This window comes from Symphodus melops (genome assembly GCF_947650265.1).
Source record: "Symphodus melops genome assembly, chromosome: 12".
Taxonomy (NCBI): domain Eukaryota; kingdom Metazoa; phylum Chordata; class Actinopteri; order Labriformes; family Labridae; genus Symphodus; species Symphodus melops.
In genome coordinates, this window is record NC_136702.1 from 125,001 (window position 1) to 138,570 (window position 13,570).

The window sequence follows — 13,570 nt, forward strand, 5'->3', positions numbered from 1 at the left end:
CCCCTCTCATCTCTGATTAAACTTGATGCTGTGTATAAATAGAGATGAGGGCTGTGGATTATGTAAGTGGATTATATGATCAGCAAATGGAATAAAAAAGATATTTTCAGCTCAAAGAGGAATCCTTTCATGTTTCAGCTTTCTCACTGAGTCGACCCTCTCAGGCCGTGTGCAGCACTCACTGATCTTTATATGCTTTAAAGAGCTCGTTTACGACCCTCTCACCTGAAGAGCACCTCCAAACAGCCTCCTACATTCCTCCACAGGAGGAACCCTCTTCATCCTGCAGCACAGATATCAATCTGCTATGGAACACCATAAACATGAGACCAGGGTACTGAAGTGTAACATCCTGCAGTACCTGGAGTGTCCACTAGAGGCTGGCTGCAGTACCTGGAGTGTCCACTAGAGGCTGGCTGCAGTATCTGGAGTGTCCACTAGAGGCTGGCTGCAGTATCTGGAGTGTCCACTAGAGGTTGGCTGCAGTACCTGGAGTGTCCACTAGAGGCTGGCTGCAGTATCTGGAGTGTCCACTAGAGGCTGGCTGCAGTACCTGGAGTGTCCACTAGAGGCTGGCTGCAGTACCTGGAGTGTCCACTAGAGGCTGGCTACAGTACCTGGAGTGTCCACTAGAGGCTGGCTGCAGCAGCACAGGAAGTCACATACACACCCATTCAAACAGCCTGTTTTTACAGCAGACATGAACATGTTTACAGCCTGCTTCAAAAAACCAAATAGGTGTGATTAGCTCATGTCTGGATCACCTGTGTGAAGACAGCTGATCTTATTGGGGATATAAATGTGTTGATGACGTCGTCTCAACAATCCATCCGTTCATGGGCTGACAAGAGGTCAGGGGTCACTGACGTCAGGTTCATTTGGTCTGTGATTTGTGTTTTCTCTGCACAGAATGAATCCAGGAAATGTTCCCTGTGTTCTGTACACACCTGAATATAATCAAATGTTTACAGTAATTATTTCCCACAACTCCAGTAAATCTCTGTCCCAAAGGTTCTTTAATTCTGTCCCTAAGGTTCTTTAATTCTGTCTCAAAGGTTCTTTAATTCTGTCCCAAAGGTTCTTTAATTCTGTCTCAAAGGTTCTTTAATTCTGTTCCTAAGGTTCTTTAATTCTGTCCCAAAGGTTCTTTAATTCTGTCCCAAAGGTTCTTTAATTCTGTCCCTAAGGTTCTTTAATTCTGTCCCAAAGGTTCTTTAATTCTGTCCCAAAGGTTCTTTAATTCTGTCCCAAAGGTTCTTTAATTCTGTCCCTAAGGTTCTTTAATTCTGTCCCTAAGGTTCTTTAATTCTGTCCCTAAGGTTCTTTAATTCTGTCCCTAAGGTTCTTTAATTCTGTCCCAAAGGTTCTTTAATTCTGTCCCTAAGGTTCTTTAATTCTGTCCCAAAGGTTCTTTAATTCTGTCCCAAAGGTTCTTTAATTCTGTCCCTAAGGTTCTTTAATTCTGTCCCAAAGGTTCTTTAGGTTTGAGGCTCATGAAATAAAGAGTGAACTATACATGAAGTGGAATAAAGACAACTGCACTTTGATAGTCTGCCCGAACGTCGTAGTGATTCTGGAAAAATCTACAGTATACATCAGACCAGTCTCCTTTCTTTATTCTTTCCCACAATGCAAAGTGCCAGGAAATGACGGACAGCAGCGTCCATGGTAACGGAGGAAGTAATCCCAATCAGACCAACAGACTCTGATGTTCTCTCTGCACAATAACCATGACACCGCCCCCTGCTGTCCTCCGGATGAACTCAGCAGGACTGTAGCCGGAGACACGCTGAGTGAACAGTATATGTGCAGATCTAAAACAAGCCTATTAGTGAACCGGTCCCTCCATATTATAGCTGGGGGGTTATGAACATGTGCCCCCCTGTTAGCAGCTCTAAGGAGATGTGTGACAAAGGGATAAAAGAAGAGGAGGAGGAAGAAGGAGGAGGACTCCTACAAATACCTCGGGCTGTGTCTAGACAATAAACTGGACTGGACAACACACACCAACCACCTGTACGGGAAGACACAAAGCAGGATGTACTTCCTAAGGAGACTGCGGTCCTTTAACATCTGCAGCAAGTTGCTGGAGATGTTTTACCAGTCCGTGGTTCCCAGCGTGCTTTTTTACACCGTGGTATGCTGGGGGGGGCAGCATATCCAAACAGCACACATCCAGACTGGACAAACTGATCAGGCGGGCCGGCTCTGTGGTCGGCATGAAGCTGGACTCTCTGGTGACGGTGGCAGAGAAGAGGACACTGGACAAACTGCTGGATATTATGGACAATGCCAGCCACCCTCTGCACACCGTCATCAGCAACCAGAGGAGCCGGTTCAGTGAGAGACGGCTCCTTCCCAAGTGCAGAACCAACAGACTCAAAAACTCCTTTGTCCATCACGCCATCACGCTCTACAACTCCTCACCTGGGGGGGGGGGGGGGGACTAGAGCACACGGGACAGAGGGGTAGGAGTTGGAGCGTCTTCCCTTCTACCCTCACTGTGCAATAACACATGGACACTTTTTACTCGTATGTGCAATAATAATCTCAACCAAGTGCAATAATCACAATAATAATCAATCATTGCCTTTCTTTGTATATTTTGCTTCCTCCATGCATATCTCTGGTATTTTCCTTCCAATGGAAGAGTGTTCTATTATTGGTGCTGTATTATTTTGTATATTGATACTTACAATACATTTTTTGTATTTTGTGTTACATTTTTATCTTTATTTTGTACTATTATTGTATCTGCTGCTGGAACCTACATTTCCTGAGGGAGTCATCCCAAAGGATCAATAAAGTTTAGTCTAAGTCTAAGAGGAGGAAGAAGGAGGAGGAAGAAGGAGGAGGAAGAGGGGGAGGAATAGGAGGAGGAGGAAGAAGGAGGAGGAAGAAGGAGGAGGAAGAGGAGGAGGAAGAGGGGGAGGAATAGGAGGAGGAGGAAGAAGGAAGAGGGGGAGGAAGAGGGGGAGGAATAGGAGGAGGAGGAAGAAGGAGGAGGAAGAACATGAAGGGCAGAGAAAGAATCTTATTTAAACAGGGAGCTGAACAATGATAGGCTGGAATTGAGGAAGGAACGCCGTGCCATTGGTCAGATGAGCTCCAATGACAGCTTGAGAATGAGTGAGTGAATGAAAGGGTGAATGAGGAAGACCTGATGGTGGATCAATCATCCTGATTGGATTTGTACTCGAGCTTGATCTATCACCAGGGTGAACCACTGACTGTAACTTCACCACATGTGTACAGATATGAACAGTGCAGCTCAGGTGGCGCTCAGGTGGCGCTCAGGTGGAGCGGGCGAGGTAACCCTTATTCTTCTTATTCGTACGGCTCAGTGAATGTGGAGCGACAAGCGTTGAGCTGCCACTCACTCTTTATCTATGATTGTATTTTAAAAAGGGCACGCTGTCGAGAAATGAAGGGCACTCTTTGAGCAGGCGGCCCACAGAAGCCTCCCTGAAGCCGTCACAGCAGCTGACCGGGGCCGGCCCGTTCCCTCAGGGCTGCTGCTATAAACTGTGAAGGTGATCCTGATGGCGAGCGCGTCATCACACGAATGACCTGCTTGGAAACCAAAAGTGTCCTTGAGATGTCTAATTGTCCCACAACTCCTTAATCTCAGTTACTCCACAGGCCTTTCCTTTCTTTACTTCTGTACACCCTTTAAGGTGTGGATGTAGTGATGCTGGCCCTTTAAGGTGTGGATGTAGTGATGCTGGCCCTTTAAGGCGTGGATGTGGTGATGCTGGCCCTTTAAGGTGTGGATGTGGTGACGCTGGCCCTTTAAGGCGTGGATGTGGTGATGCTGGCCCTTTAAGGCGTGGATGTAGTGATGCTGGCCCTTTAAGGTGTGGATGTGGTGACGCTGGCCCTTTAAGGCGTGGATGTGGTGATGCTGGCCCTTTAAGGCGTGGATGTAGTGATGCTGGCCCTTTAAGGCGTGGATGTATTGATGCTGGCCCTTTAAGGCGTGGATGTAGTGATGCTGGCCCTTTAAGGTGTGGATGTAGTGATGCTGGCCCTTTAAGGTGTGGATGTGGTGACGCTGGCCCTTTAAGGCGTGGATGTGGTGATGCTGGCCCTTTAAGGCGTGGATGTAGTGATGCTGGCCCTTTAAGGCGTGGATGTAGTGATGCTGGCCCTTTAAGGCGTGGATGTGGTGATGCTGGCCCTTTAAGGTGTGGATGTGGTGATGCTGGCCCTTTAAGGCGTGGATGTAGTGATGCTGGCCCTTTAAGGCGTGGATGTAGTGATGCTGGCCCTTTAAGGCGTGGATGTGGTGATGCTGGCCCTTTAAGGTGTGGATGTAGTGATGCTGGCCCTTTAAGGCGTGGATGTGGTGATGCTGGCCCTTTAAGGCGTGGATGTAGTGATGCTGGCCCTTTAAGGTGTGGATGTGGTGACGCTGGCCCTTTAAGGCGTGGATGTGGTGATGCTGGCCCTTTAAGGCGTGGATGTAGTGATGCTGGCCCTTTAAGGCGTGGATGTATTGATGCTGGCCCTTTAAGGCGTGGATGTAGTGATGCTGGCCCTTTAAGGTGTGGATGTAGTGATGCTGGCCCTTTAAGGTGTGGATGTGGTGACGCTGGCCCTTTAAGGCGTGGATGTGGTGATGCTGGCCCTTTAAGGCGTGGATGTAGTGACGCTGGCCCTTTAAGGCGTGGATGTAGTGATGCTGGCCCTTTAAGGCGTGGATGTAGTGATGCTGGCCCTTTAAGGTGTGGATGTGGTGACGCTGGCCCTTTAAGGCGTGGATGTGGTGATGCTGGCCCTTTAAGGCGTGGATGTTGTGATGCTGGCCCTTTAAGGCGTGGATGTATTGATGCTGGCCCTTTAAGGCGTGGATGTAGTGATCCTGGCCCTTTAAGGTGTGGATGTATTGATGCTGGCCCTTTAAGGCGTGGATGTAGTGATGCTGGCCCTTTAAGGTGTGGATGTATTGACGCTGGCCCTTTAAGGCGTGGATGTGGTGATGCTGGCCCTTTAAGGCGTGGATGTTGTGATGCTGGCCCTTTAAGGCGTGGATGTATTGATGCTGGCCCTTTAAGGCGTGGATGTAGTGATGCTGGCCCTTTAAGGTGTGGATGTATTGATGCTGGCCCTTTAAGGCGTGGATGTAGTGATGCTGGCCCTTTAAGGCGTGGATGTAGTGATGCTGGCCCTTTAAGGCGTGGATGTATTGACGCTGGCCCTTTAAGGCGTGGATGTAGTGACGCTGGCCCTTTAAGGCGTGGATGTAGTGACGCTGGCCCTTTAAGGCGTGGATGTATTGACGCTGGCCCTTTAAGGCGTGGATGTAGTGATGCTGGCCCTTTAAGGCGTGGATGTAGTGATGCTGGCCCTTTAAGGCGTGGTTATATATTATATTATTGGTTATATATTATATATTTATACTTTATATATTAGGTTTTATTTATCTGTGGTTGTAAAATGGCTCAGAAAGTCTCGACATGTTGGAATTAGAAAAAGCAAGAAAACAAGAAACTAATAAGGTGGCAGAAGCTTCAGGAGACACATGCAGGAGTTTACGTGGAGGCAGGTTTGGAAAGGGTTAAGTTCACAGACGATTAAGAAAATATATAAAATAAAAAGAATTAGAGAAATAAAGAACACAGTCTCCTTCAAAATAAAGTTTGAGAAATAAAGAACACAGTCTCCTTCAAAATAAAGTTTGAGCTTTTGAAAGTGACCCTTGACCCGACTGTGGAGAACAAATGTGCTCGTTTTAACGAACACTTTCCGAAGGTGTGATCAGTGTTGATGAGTGTGACGACGGCGTTGGGTATTTCTGTCGCTCCTGAGGGGAAGACGAGTTTAAGGGGATTCGTCACGCCGCTGACAGATGCGGCGAGGCAGAAAGTTTTCACATTTTGAACTGAAGGCTTCATGAAGATGACTTCCTGGTGTGCAGACAGCGATTAATGCTAAATGAAGACGTTCAGCAGCTGCAGCCTCTGGAACGTCTTCATGCTGGATGTCAGGTCTGGACGCTGTCTGGGGACGCTGTCTGGGGACGCTGTCTGGGGACGCTGTCTGGGGACGCTGTCTGGGGACGCTGTCTGGGGACGCCTGTCTCATGAATGTCTCATGAATGCTTTGCCAACCTTTATATCATTTTGGTTTCATGCATATTTCAAGCATGACTCAGAATGTGAGAAAACACTTAAAAGAGCATTTGAGGCTTTTAAGGTCAAACGCTGGCGTTCACATTCACACTCTGCAGATTTCATCCTTTTGTTGATGCTGTAACAGCTGTTGTGTGCTCGGAGGCTTCTTCTGCCCCCCTCCCCCCTCTGGTCCACAGAACCTCATGTTTCTGTCAGCTCAGATTGTGTCGGAGCCCGTCAGCGTGGAAGCAGAGAGGACAGAGTCCAAGGAGTCAGATGCCTCTTGTTATCTTGGGGACTGAAGTCCACGCCGTGGAGCGTGTTGGGCCACAGAGGGCAGTCTGGGTAATGGGTTGTGGGTTTCTATGGTCCAGTTCACTTTATGACAAGTGAGGCAGAATCCTCAACAACATCTCTGTTTATTTTGAGAAGATTATTGATATAGATCCCAAGCTGCAGGTTCCTTAATGATCTGCATCTTCACACTTTGCTATGATTGGTGGGATGAAGAGATGATGACATGTTTTTAAGAGGTTTGACTGCATTAATGTCAGGTCACGTCCATTTTGGATTTACTGCAGGACAGCTTTAGAGAAACACCCGCTCACCTCAGCGTTTAGTATTTGAACTTGATGTAATATTAAAAGTCCATCTGAAGTGAGTGGATATTATCGCATGCATATTTGCTTCTTTAAACTCTTGACCTGTGTTCCCACATTTGGCCACTTGGTTGGATTAATTGTTTCAGTTTGAGAAGCTGTTGCAGGATTTATGTGCCTGTGATTACAGACTGGGTCGAAGGTCAGCTCGGTGTATTGCTCCTGCTGTTTGGGGGAAAGTGTCACAGCGAAGGTAAGGGTTAGGCCTGAGTGTTGAGCGCATCACGTGTGACCCGATGTGTCAGTGACTCAAAGCTCAAAACTAATATTTTGGCCCGTGACAGTGAGGTGAAAGGTCACTGACTCAAGCCCTCTGAAAAACCAGGTGATGGCTCCTGAACAGTAACCAGGTCAGTCTTGAGGTTGGCTTCAGGTTGACTTCCTGTAATGCATGATTTTTAGTTAAGACCTCTTCCCAGCATGAGAGAGAGCCTGCAGTGTCCAGAACATGATGAGTCTTGGCCTCCTCTCTCGATCAGGAACAGAACATGGTGCTGGGTCTAATTTACTCCATCACACATCCTTGTTTATTCATTTACAGGTTTTCTCAAACATGAGACACTGATGAAAATAATTTTCATTAAAAAGACAGAACGGATTTTAAAGTAAACATAAACTTACCCCAAGGCCAGTATAGTGCGGACTGACAACAATGCACGGGCTGCACCACTGGATGCTGCAGGGGCTCCAGCAGAGGGCGCTCAAACACACAGAGTACAGTGGAGACTCATAAACACTGTGTGTCTCAGAGCTGCACTGAGACACACAGTGTTTGTTTCATTATTCGTGTCCATGATTGCAGAAGGTCAGAGGACAACACGGCGTGTGAGGGGAGGATTGAAGGGATCAAGCGTGCAGATTATTCGTGTACATGGAGGAGTGAACATGGCGGTCTAACTCCGCCGTCTGCTTCTTCAGACACAGTGTAGGTGGAGGGACTCTTCCACTGATTGTCCTTCAGCAGAGGAAACAGCTAAAGACTTGTAGTGCTGCTGTCAGGTAAAGGTGCCTCACAAGAGTTTCTCTAAAACGCTTCCTTGTTCCCCGTTAAGACCAGGAAGGTTTCAGATTCTGTATTATGCAAAGTGTGTTCACAGGGCATCCGGAGATCACATGTGGGCGTGTGGAACGGTTCCTGTGAGAGGAGGCAGGTACACATCAAATATGTAAATGTAATTCAAGACAAGTGGTGTCCAGACTAGACCTTTATTCAGGACTGTGAATCACCTGTCTTTAGTCTCACCTGTGTCCTTAGTCTCACCTGTGTCCATAGTCTCACCTGTGTCCATAGTCTCACCTGTGTCCTTAGTCTCACCTGTGTCCATAGTCTCACCTGTGTCTTTAGTCTCACCTGTGTCCTTAGTCTCACCTGTGTCTTTAGTCTCACCTGTGTCCTTAGTCTCACCTGTGTCCTTAGTCTCACCTGTGTCTTTAGTCTCACCTGTGTCCTTAGTCTCACCTGTGTCTTTAGTCTCACCTGTCTTTAGCCTCACCTGTCTTTAGTCTCACCTGTGTCTTTAGCCTCACCTTTCTTTAGCCTCACCTGTCTTTAGTCTCACCTGTGTCTTTAGTCTCACCTGTGTCTTTAGCCTCACCTGTGTCTTTAGTCTCACCTGTGTCTTCAGTCTCACCTGTGTCTTTAGTCTCACCTGTCTTTAGTCTCACCTGTGTCTTTAGCCTCACCTGTCTTTAGTCTCACCTGTGTCTTTAGTCTCACCTGTCTTTAGTCTCACCTGTCTTTAGTCTCACCTGTGTCTTTAGCCTCACCTGTCTTTAGTCTCACCTGTCTTTAGTCTCACCTGTGTCTTTAGTCTCACCTGTGTCTTTAGCCTCACCTGTCTTTAGTCTCACCTGTGTCTTTAGTCTCACCTGTGTCTTTAGCCTCACCTGTGTCTTTAGTCTCACCTGTGTCTTCAGTCTCACCTGTGTCTTTAGTCTCACCTGTCTTTAGTCTCACCTGTGTCTTTAGCCTCACCTGTCTTTAGTCTCACCTGTGTCTTTAGTCTCACCTGTCTTTAGTCTCACCTGTCTTTAGTCTCACCTGTGTCTTTAGCCTCACTTGTCTTTAGTCTCACCTGTCTTTAGTCTCACCTGTGTCTTTAGTCTCACCTGTGTCTTTAGCCTCACCTGTCTTTAGTCTCACCTGTGTCTTCAGTCTCACCTGTGTCTTTAGCCTCACCTGTCTTTAGTCTCGCCTGTGTCTTTAGTCTCACCTGTCTTTAGTTTCGCCTGTCTCATTAGTCTCATCTGTGTCTTTAGTCTCACCTGTGTCCTTAGTCTCACCTGTGTCTTTAGTCTCACCTGTGTCTTTAGCCTCACCTGTCTTTAGCCTCACCTGTGTCATTAGTCTCACCCGTCTTTAGTCTCACCTGTGTCTTTAGTCTCACCTGTGTCTTCAGTCTCACCTTTGTCTTTAGTCTCACCTGTGTCTTTAGTGTCACCTGTCTTTAGTCACACCTGTGTCTTTAGTCTCACCTGTGTCTTTAGTCTCACCTGTCTTTAGTCTCACCTGTGTCTTTAGTCTCACCTGTGTCTTCAGTCTCACCTGTGTCTTTAGTCTCACCTGTGTCTTCAGTCTCACATGTCTTTAGTCTCACCTTTAGTGTCACCTGTCTTCAGTCTCACCTGTCTTTAGTTTCACCTTTAGTCTCACCTGTCTTTAGTCTCACCTGTCTTTAGTCTCACCTGTGTCTTCAGTCTCACATGTCTTTAGTCTCACCTTTAGTGTCACCTGTCTTCAGTCTCACATGTCTTTAGTTTCACCTTTAGTCTCACCTGTCTTTAGTCTCACCTGTCTTTAGTCTCACCTGTGTCTTTAGTCTCACCTGTCTTTAGTCTCACCTGTGTTTTCAGTCTCACCTGTGTCTTTCTGTGTAAGAACGTCATCACCACAGAGGTCAGGGCGATGGGTCTGAAGTCCTTCAGTCCTGTGGTCCTTGGTTTTTTGGGGACAGGGATGATGGTGGACTTGAAGCAGGCACATGAAATGTCTCCAATGACGGGTTTTAATGTCCATAAAGACTGGAGACAGCTGATCAGCACAGTCTGGTCCAGCGGGGGTTCTGTCTCTTAAAGGTCTTATTTATATCTCTCTCAGTGACTCTGGGAGGTCAGGGGGGGGGGAGGGACCAGTGTCTCTGCTGTGGTGGGGGAGGTGAGTCCCCGTGAAACATAGACGCCGTGTGAACGAAAGGCCAATCAACTGTTTCGTCTTACTGTCACAGCGTCTCCGTGGAAACTAGACCTGAGAACTGTTGTTGTAGAGCGCCCTGCTGCTGGGAACATCTCTGTCTTATACATCATGTGATCTTCTAACATGCTAACACTAAATCATTCTGCCTCATAGGGGCCAACAGGTGCTTTTCTTTGCCATGGCTCTCATTCATTGGGCAGCCTGTGTTCTCGTGTTCAGCTGTGCAGATGAAAGAACATTAGATAGATAGATAGATACTTTATTGATCCCGAGGGAAATTCATTAAATTCTGATAACAAACGTATTAATATGGATGTAAGAGGCTGCTATGTTTCTCCATGGCCTTGGATCAGAACGTTTTACCACACTTATTTAGATCAAGAGAAATTCACCCTGCTCACTAAATAAGCTTTCATAGACACCTCCAGACATAGATCTATAATTGTAGAAGTTGCTTTAATTATGTGGATCTCTGTATATTATGATATTTTTGAGGGTGTGGTGGTTAAAAGCGCCTACCTTCTCTGGACCAATCAGATCCAGAGCATTCAGGATCTAAAGTTAGAAGGAGGACATACTGGCTGCTGCATTGAGGCTCTCTGATTGGCTGATTGATCACAGAGGAAGAGAGCAGCTCTCTGATTGGTTGATTGATCACACAGGAAGAGAGCAGCTCTCTGATTGGCTGATTGATCACAGAGGAAGAGAGCAGCTCTCTGATTGGTTGATTGATCACACAGGAAGAGAGCAGCTCTCTGATTGGCTGATTGATCACAGAGGAAGAGAGCAGCTCTCTGATTGGCTGATTGATCACAGAGGAAGAGAGCAGCTCTCTGATTGGCTGATTGATCACAGAGGAAGAGAGCAGCTCTCTGATTGGCTGATTGATCACAGAGGAAGAGAGCAGCTCTCTGATTGGCTGATTGATCACAGAGGAAGAGAGCAGCTCTCTGATTGGTCCTTTAAACTGAGAAGAAGAAGTGACTTCATCCTGGAGGTTTCATGTTAAATCTAAAGTTGTGGCAACTCTGAACTTTTGATTCAAGCACAGATGAGTTAATGTTGAGTTTAAGGCAGCAGGGGAGCGAAAGGTGTTTCAGTTGAACCCGCTCAAATTGATTTACAGTTCACAGCAGATAGGTGTGTGGAGCTGAAGAAAAGAGTTGACCTTTACTGACACATGGCAGTGATGTCTTGTCACAGGGGATTTCAGCTTCATTCTCTGACTGGTGACTAAAGGAAAAAATCAACACACCTGAATACCCAACCTGAGGAGACTGCAAAAGGACTCCTGATCAGTTTGACAACACAGTCACAGTCTGGGATTTCAATGCAAGTCTCAGTTGTCATCAGACAAACCTCAGATGATGTTGCTGCACCTTTGTCACATTTTGCATTTCTTTATTTAGCAGCAGTTCAGTTACAGAAACTCAGACTAAAGCTGGGTCATTAGTCATTAAGCATACAGGATGCATCCGGCACCTTCATTTAAAGACCTGCTCTCAGACAGAGATCCTCCTGCTGCACATTTCAAGTCACAAGCACCTGAAACGACATTTAAGAACAGATATCAAGAGTTCATTCTGTGATGGAGTCGAAGGGTGAAAACTAGTTTTCAACACTTAAAGGTTTCTTTTTAATTTCACGCCTCTGTTTTAGATCTAGCACAGTGGATAGAGTCAGAAATCAGAGAGCGAGAGGGCAGGGAGTGAAGATAAACATACAGGAAAGGAGACAGTTCGAATCTGAACCCGGGCCGCCTGCCTGGAGGACTATCGGCGCCGTACATGGGGCGAGAACAGTAAACACGAAGCTAACAGCGCTCCCAGTTTATGCAGTATTAATAAAGTTGCCACTGTGCAATATGTCAGCAGCTGGCTTCATCTTTGAAGAACAGATGTAAGCATGATGTCCATCTGTATACTCAGTGGTCAGTGTACAATGTCTGAACACTTAAATACAGCAGATAACATATTTTAGCTAATGACATCAGAATAATAATGAAAAACACCGTTCATGACATCACATGAAAAGGTTTGAGAGCTGTAACCCTAACCCTTTGTTCAGAAAAGGAACAAAACACCAGGATCCTGTGCAAGATGAGCAACATGTTCATGTTCATGCAGCGCTTCATTGTGCATCATGAAAGTTCACAGAGTTAACGTCCTGCAGGGGGGTCAGAAAAGGTCTCTGTGTTTCTCCGCCTCATGCTTTTGGTATTGTGCTGTGATTGTTGAGCAGTGGAGCGGTGCAGGAGGAGGATGATCGTCTTCGTCCTGACCAGGAGGAGCTGATGACCCCTGAGTCAACCTCATCTGTTTCCCCCTCCGGACAAACACTGCAGGAGCTCCGAGCGGGTTACTGCTGAGCTGCTGTTCATGTATCACCCAGAAAATCTGCTCTCAGCGGCCCGTGGCTCTCCACACATCACACTGAGAGGGAGGCAGGGAAACAGCTACTGTGTCATGTACACCTGTAAGATATGGGGAGCCAGGTTTAAGGGAAAAAAACAGAGCTGATAAAAACTAATGGAAATACAAGCTCAGACCTTGTAGGGAAAGTGTAGCTTGGATTTTATTAAACTCTTGACACCAAGAATAGTAAGAATGCAGCGGACTGATTTCAGTCATAGATTCTCTGTGTGTGTGTGTGTGTGTGTGTGTGTGTGTGTGTGTGTGTGTGTGTGTGTGTGTGTGTTAGTGAGAGAGAGAGAGAAACACTACAGGTTTTCATCCCTCAAAGAAAATAACCAGTCAGCACATGAATAACGATTCTGTCTTGATAATATTTTAATAAGAAAAAGGCTGAATTTCCAAAGGTGTGTTATTAATAACAAATACTGCTTCAAAAGATGATTAGTCAGACTCTACCACCTGTAGTTTAGAGACTGTAGGTACCAGCAGGTCTGATAACTGCAGACTCTACCTCCTGTAGTTTAGAGACTGTAGGTACCAGCAGGTCTGATAACTGCAGACTCTACCACCTGTAGTTTAGAGACTGTAGGTACCAGCAGGTCTGATAACTGCAGACTCTACCACCTGTAGTTTAGAGACTGTAGGTACCAGCAGGTCTGATAACTGCAGACTCTACCACCTGTAGTTTAGAGACTGTAGGTACCAGCAGGTCTGATAACTGCAGACTCTACCACCTGTAGTTTAGAGACTGTAGGTACCAGCAGGTCTGATAACTGCAGACTCTACCTCCTGTAGGACATTTAGAGACTGTAGGTACCAGCAGGTCTGATAACTGCAGACTCTACCTCTTGTAGTTTAGAGACTGTAGGTACCAGCAGGTCTGATAACTGCAGACTCTACCTCTTGTAGTTTAGAGACTGTAGGTACCAGCAGGTCTGATAACTGCAGACTCTACCTCTTGTAGTTTAGAGACTGTAGGTACCAGCAGGTCTGATAACTGCAGACTCTACCTCCTGTAGTTTAGAGACTGTAGGTACCAGCAGGTCTGATAACTGCAGACTCTACCACCTGTAGTTTAGAGACTGTAGGTACCAGCAGGTCTGATAACTGCAGACTCTACCACCTGTAGTTTAGAGACTGTAGGTACCAGCAGGCCAGTACCTGATTTTGTTTGTGTTCAGCTCTCAG